Genomic DNA, 7,451 nt, shown 5'->3' on the forward strand with positions numbered 1-7,451 from the left:
AGTGAGCAAGAAGCCACTTAAAAATAGCTATATGGAGATATAACTTATATACTGTAAACTTCACATCTTTAAAGTGTACAATTAAATGGTTTTTATAGAGTTGTGCATCCATCACCTTAATTTTAGAACATTTCCATTATCCCCAAAAGAAACTGTACCCATTAACAGTCACCATTTCCACTCCCCACTCCACTCTTTTGCTCCCCCTAATTCTAGGCAACCACTAATCTACTTTCTGTTTCTATGGACCTGCCTATTCTAAACATTTTATATAAATGAGATCACACAATAGGTGATCTTTTGTGACTGGCTTCTTTCACCTAGCATAATGCTTTCAAGGTTCAACCATATTGTAGCATGTGTCTGTACTTGGTTCCTTTTCATTGCCAAATACTATTCCATTGTATAGCTACAGCACATTTTGTTTATCCATTCATCAGTTGATAGACATGTAGCTTGTTTACGGTACATTTTGAGTCTACAAATAAAGCTGCTATGAACATTCACATACAAGATTTCATGTGGACATATTTTTGGTAGGTCATATGGTAACTATTTTTAGCATTTAGAGGGACTGCCAAACTGCTTTCAAAAGTGGCTGCACCATTTTACTTTTCCGTCAACAATATATGAGGGTTCTAATTTTTCCACATCCTCACCAAAAACTGTTATTGTTTGCTTTTTAAATTATAGCCATTCTAATGGGGGAGAAGTGGCATCTCATTGTGATCTTGATTTGCATTTCCCTATTAACTTTCAATGTACTTATTAGCTACTAGAGGCCCGGTACACGAATTCGTGCACCAGTGGGGTTCCTCAGCCTGGCCTGCGGGATCGGGCTGAAACCAGCTCTCCGTCTCCCAAGGGGTCCCGGATTGTGAGAAGCTGTAGGCCAGGCCGAGGGACCCCACCAGTGCACAATCAGGGCTGGGGAGGGATGAGGGAGGTTGGCCAGCGGAGGGACCACGGGAGGGCTCCAGGGTGTATCCAGTTCCTCTCACTCAGTCCCAATTGGCCAGACCCCAGCAGCAAGCTAACCTACCAGTCGGAGTGTCTGCCCCCTGCTGGTCAGGGCATGTCATAGTGACTGGTCAATTGTCTGCCCCCTGGTGGTCAGTGCAGGTTGAACGGACCAGATGACCGGACACTTAGCATATTAGGCTTTTATTATATAGGATTTGTATATTTCCTTTAGAATAATGTCTATTGTAATTGCCTATTTTTTAAATCTTCACCTGAGGATATGTTTTTTGATTTTAGAAAAAGGAAAGAGAGAGAGAGAGAAACATCGATTGGTTGCCTCTCAGATGCACACTGACTGGGACTGAACCCGCAACAGAGGTATGTGCCCTGATCGGGAATCAAACCCATGACCTTTCAGTGTACGGGACAAAGCTCCAACCAACTGAGCCACACCAGCCAGGGCTGTAATTGCCTATTTTGAAACTGGGTTATTTATCTTTTATTATTGAATTTAGAGTTTTTAATATTCTAGATACAAGTCCTTTATCAGATATATAACTTGAAAATATTTTCTTTCATTCTATGGGTTGTCCTTTAACTTTCTTCATGATGTCCTTTGAAACACAAAGTTTTTAAATTTTGATGAAATCAATTCTTTATCACTTGTGCTCTTGGTGTTGTATCTAACAAATCATTGCCTAACCCAAGGTCACAGTGACTGACTCCCACGTTTACTTTTAAAAGTCTTATAGCTTTAACTCCTACATTTAGGTCTATGGTCCATTTTGAGTTAATTTTTATGTATATATTTGATAGAAGTCCAAATTCTTTTGCATGTGGATACGCAGTCTTCCTACATCATTTGTTGAAAAGACGATTCTTTCCTATTGAATACTCTTGGCCTCTTTGTCAAAAATCAAATGCCTAAAAACGGTTAGGATTTATTTGTGGATTTTTAATTTTGTCCCATCAATCTGTATGCCTATCCTTATGCCAGTACCACCCTGTCTTGATTACTGTAGTTTTTCAGTAAGCTTTGAAACCAGGAAGTGTGAGTCTACCAACTTTGTTCTTTTTCAACATCATCTGGCTGTTCTGAGTCCCTTTCGTTTCCATATGAATTTTAGGATCAGCAGAAACTGACAAACTGACCCTAAAATTCATAAGAAACCTCTTACTTTTAAAAAATGATTAATTTTTTTTCTTTCATACTAAGGATGAAATTGGATAAGGAGGATGGAGCAAGTAGACTTTGGAGTGTGGAAAGCAGGGGCGGGGGTGGGGCTTGGAAAGGGGGACCATCCTGCTGGAGGAGGGGAATAAAGGAGCCCAAAGTTTGGTGAACTTCCCACCCTAGTGAGAGGAATGTTTGTGCAGAGGAGGCAGTTTAATCTAGCACCAGGGGACATTGTGAAAGATAATTGAAATTGTTAAGTCCATTGATCTCCCCAGAAGAAAAAAAAGGTCTCTAAGTAAGCAGTATTGTTAGTTTGTTGATTCTTACCAAAGAATAACTAAAGGGAAGCAGCTGGCCCTTTCTCAGGGCTGTAACACAAGAAAAAAAATGAAGAAATTCCTCCCTGTCTTTTCTTACCTCTCTCTGTGGCCAGCCCTAACCTTTGTTCATCTTTGTTACCCTGCCCCTTTATAAATTCCCCAGAAGGAGAGGGAGGAGAAAGAGAAAAAGAAGAAAATCATAGTGGGTGAGAGATGCTGGGGGTAGGAGAGGAATTCCGGAGCACGTAAAATAAAAGATCTTTAAGGTACTGTTGGTAGAGTCTACCATGGACTGTGGCATTATGTAGCAAGAGGCATAAGGAGGATCACATTCTTTGACTCAGTAATCCAACTCCTAATAGTTTATCCTAAGGAAATAAGACACGCAAAAAGCATGAGCGGCAATGTTAATGAGCATGTTATCAGTAATAGCACCAGCGGGAACAACCTATATCTCTAAAATAAATGTTTTATGACATCATGACATGCAAAGAGGGTAGATTACCCTGCTGGCTCCTCTGCCAAAATAGGCCCTGAATTGCGTCACTTTTCACTGCATTCTCTACTGCCTCAGGTCCAAATCACATCATCTCTCATCTGAATTGCAATGGCCTCCCAACCGGTCTTTCGGCTTTCACCCTTGTTACCCACCCCCTACTCTACTTTCAACACCGCAGTCATAGGAACCATTTAGGATTTAAAAAAATTTTTGGTCCATTACAGCTGACATTGGAACCACTGAGAATACTGAAATATGTTAGTCTTCCATTCAAAATCTTCCTGGGCTCAGCTCTCATTTAGTATAAAAGCTGAAATCTTTGGTTGGTCTCAGGCCCCACCTCACTGGGCCTCCATTACTCCCTGACCCCATCTTGTACTACTTTTCCTCTTGCATACGCCACTCTGGCCACACCCGCCTCCTACCTGTTTCCTGGACACACCAGGTCTTCTCCTGCCTCAGGACTTCAAACTCACTCTTCCCTCTTCTCCCAGATGTCCATTTGGCTCGTTCCCTCACCCCCTTAAATATCACAGGTGAGCTTTCCTTCCTTGGCCATCCTATTTAAAATTGTCATCTGCCTCCACCCCCAGCTCCCAGCATTTCCTATTCCCTGTCCTCATTTTATCCTCCTCATTCCACTTAGCACTTTGTGTGACTTATTTGGATTACTGTCTGATTCTCCCTGTGGAATCTGTGCTCTTTGAGAGCAGGGATTCATCTATGTTGCTCACTCACTGCTTTTATCTTTCGTGTCTTGACTGTGCCTGGCACAGAGTCGCTGTTTGATAAGTATTTATGGAATGAATACATCCATAAAAGTAATAATTGTGAAAACTAGGAATTATGGAAGTGGGAAAGGGTACAGATATTGACTGTGACATGCACAGTGGCTGTGGCAACATGGTGTATTGGAGTCTGGAGCTGCAGAGTCAGAGGGACCTGGATTCGAATCCTGACACCACCTCTTTCTTTGTATGGCCTTGGGCAGATGTGTCTGATCTCTCTGTCTCATCCTCTATGAAACAGGTATAACAGTGCCTCCCATATATTAGTGTTGTGACAATTCAATGACGAAATGTAAGTGAACACTTGGTGCAGAGTGGGTGCTTTCTTCTCCTTGAGGAAGAATAGGAACTGGGTGGAAGCCTTGGCTGGTATGGCTCAGTTGGTTGGGCCTTGTCGTGCACTGAAAGATTGCTGGTTCAGTTCTGGCTCTCAAATCCATGTTTCTCTCTCCCTCTCCCTTCCTCTGTCTCTAAAAAAGAATCAAGTAAAAAAAGAAAAACTGGGTAGAAATATGCAAAAGTGGAAATAGTTGGGTGTGTCAAATTGAGGAATTAAGAATATTTATAAACATTTAATTTTTTTCAATAGTCAAGTCCTCCCTATGGGTGTAGTAGACCAGGAATGGGATTCTCCCAGTTATCTCCTGGGTTCTGGCTTCACCTCTGACACAAGATGTGTGACATTACGAAATCCTAACCACTCTGGGCTTGTTTCCTTATCTGTAAAACCAAGAGCTTGGATTTAGTAACTTTTAGTCCCATCGATGCTTAAAATTCCATCATTCACGTAGGAGGCCACTCCACCTGGTTTTGCCAGACTCTAGCCCAGCCTCACTCAAATGTGATGGCCAGATGTTTCTAATCTTAGGCGTAAAAGACTCTATTCTTTGGTTTCCAGAGGCCGAAAGGAACTGGAAAGTTTAGGAAAATAACTAAGCCAATGAGCCTTCTCTCTGACTCTGAAACACCGCATTCATTTTGCTCAAACTTAAGGAAACATGAGAAGCAAAGCAAATATGCACCTTTGGGTTTGAATCAACTGTGTTGTGAAGCTTTAAGCCATGAAGGAAAGTGTGTGTGTGTGTGTGTGTGTGTGTGTGTGTGTGTGTGTGTGTGTGGTGTGTTTAAGCAACAACCAAAAAGTAGATGTCAGCAGTTCTCAACTGTAACTATAACCTTGTGCCTGTGTGGCTGCCAGCCCAAGGGAGGAGCGAGGGGCTGGGAGGGAATGGCTGGAGCCTCCCCTGCTCTGGAAAGCTCGTGGCTTTGTGTTCTTCGCACTGCTGCCCCGCATGGCTGCACTGAGGAGGCAGGAGGCCAGGCAGGGAAAGGAGGATGTTTGGGTTTGCAGACTGTCCGGCACTGTCAGCAAGTTTGCCGCCCTGGCTTCACTTCCCTGAAGTGTGTGTGTGTGTGTGGGTCTAGGGGGGTGGGGCAGGGTGGTCAGCTGCCCCTGGCCTCTCTCCACAGAGGATTCAAATACCCCATCAGTTGCAAGGCTCTGACTTTACCCAGCTGAAAAGGGACGATCTCATCTGGGAAGGGTCAGTTAAAAAATGACAACTGCCCAAAGAAAACAGAGGGAACAACCACAACAGAAACTCTGCGATGTCTCCTTATAATTATGGAGTGGCCACCAGAGCTCTGGCTGGAGTCCCCGCCCCCTCCCAGTTGCCCCCGCAGGCCTTGTCTATGCCCTCGCCCTCGCTGACCTGAGCTGCGCCTCCCTGAACTCTGGCCTCTCTCCAGCCCCCTGCCCCGAGATCAGGGAGAGTCCAGCTGGCAGACCGTTTTGAGAGTGGAGTTTGGGGATCCTCAGACAAGAAGACCCTGCAGAGCTCATATATTAGGACCCCTAACAGAGGAGTACACTTGGCTTCAATGATGTGTCCAAAGTCAGGCAGCAAGTTTGAGGCAGAACTGGTCTTCTTATTCTTAACCGACTACTCTTCCCAGATTATGATACACTGTTATAAGGGACTAAAAATAGAGCAAGAAAACTTTCAAGTTCTTCTTCTCAACCTTTTTTTCCTAACCAAATCCTACTCTGTTGACCTTTAGGGCTGTGTAGAAAAGCATATTTTGCATTTATTTATTTTAAAATATATTCTTGATTTCAGAGAGAAGAAGGGAGAGGGAGAGAGAGAAATATCAATGATGAGAGAGAATCATTGATTGGCTGCCTCCTGCACACCCCCTACTGGGGCTGGAGCCTACAACCGAGCATGTGCCCTGACCAGGAACTGAGTCCTGACCTCCTGGTTCATTGGTCAACACTCAACCACTGAGACACATGGGCCGGGCAGCATATTTTGCATTTAGACTTGTAATACCACCTCCTTTGTACTTCAGCGTTAGAGTTATCAATCTGCCACTCCAGGCAGCATTGTGAGGCCAGCAGCCCAGCAGAGTGGGCAGAACAAGGGCTTTTGAGTCCGCAGAACTCTGGCTCTGTACATTCTTGCTCCGTAAACTTGTACAAACAATCTACTCTCTCTATGACTCCGTTTCCATGTCTGCAAAGTGGGAACAATTGTAGCATCGACTTCATCCTATTGTCATGAAGATTTCATGAGATGATACATGTTATGCACAGTGAAAAACTCAACTAATGTTAGAAATTGCAATGCATCCTGGGAGGCATTTATTGTTCCCTTTTTGCAGATGAGAAAATGAAGGCTCCGAGAGGTTAAAGGGCAGTAGTCACACAATTGGTTAGTAGTCGGTTAAGAATAAGACCAGTTTTGCCTCAGGATTCAGCTTGGCCTCCCGACTCCACATCAAGGGCCCTTGTCTCACCACTATTGAGTGTAGACCAGCGGTTCTCAACCTGTGGGTTGCGACCCCTTTGGCAGTTGAATGATCCTTTCACAGGGGTTGTCTAAGACCATCCTGCATATCAGATATTTACATTACGATTCATAACAGTAGCAACATTACAGTTATGAAGTAGCAACGAAAATAATTTTATGGTTGGGTCACAACATGAGGAACTGTATTTAAAGGGCCAGAAGGTTGAGAACCACTGGTGTAGACATTGAATGTGGCTCTGGGCCATGAGTCAGAAATGTCTGCCTCCAGCATCATGAAAGGCCATGTTATTGATTAAGCTCAAGGTCCTGGAAACTGGATGCTTCAGGGTTGAGGTAGGAGCTTATTGCAGTCTTTTTATAAGGCAGTCTTTGCATGGACACCAGCCTAGGAAATGAAGCCTGGCACTAATCCCTAGCCCAAGCCCGGAGGAGCTGGGCTCAGGGGTAAGTCAAAAGTCCTTTCATTTTCTCAACTTTCCCTCCCTCTGGCAATGCTTCCTTGATGCTCAAAGAATACTTTGCTTACCCTGACATTACAGCCTTTTTCACACTCTCTTGGGTTATAGTATTTTGGGGTATCCATCTGATCCCCTGTTGGAACAATGGGCTCCAAAGTGGGGTGGCCAAGATGATACACCAAGGGGTGGGAAGAAAAATATGTGAGCACTTGTTTCTTTTTATTCTTTACTAGAGGCCCGGTGCATGAAATTCACGCAGGGGGGGAGGATGGCGGGGGTCCCTCAGCCCGGCCTGCACCCTCTTGCAATCCCAGACCCCTCGGGGGATATCCGACTGCTGGTTTAGGCCTGATCCCGCAGGGATCCCGCAGGGATCGGGCCTAAACTGGCAGTCAGACATCCCTCTTGCAATCTGGGACCGCTGGCTCCTAAC

Source organism: Myotis brandtii, unplaced genomic scaffold (genome assembly GCF_000412655.1).
Source record: "Myotis brandtii unplaced genomic scaffold, ASM41265v1 scaffold582, whole genome shotgun sequence".
NCBI lineage: Eukaryota > Metazoa > Chordata > Mammalia > Chiroptera > Vespertilionidae > Myotis > Myotis brandtii.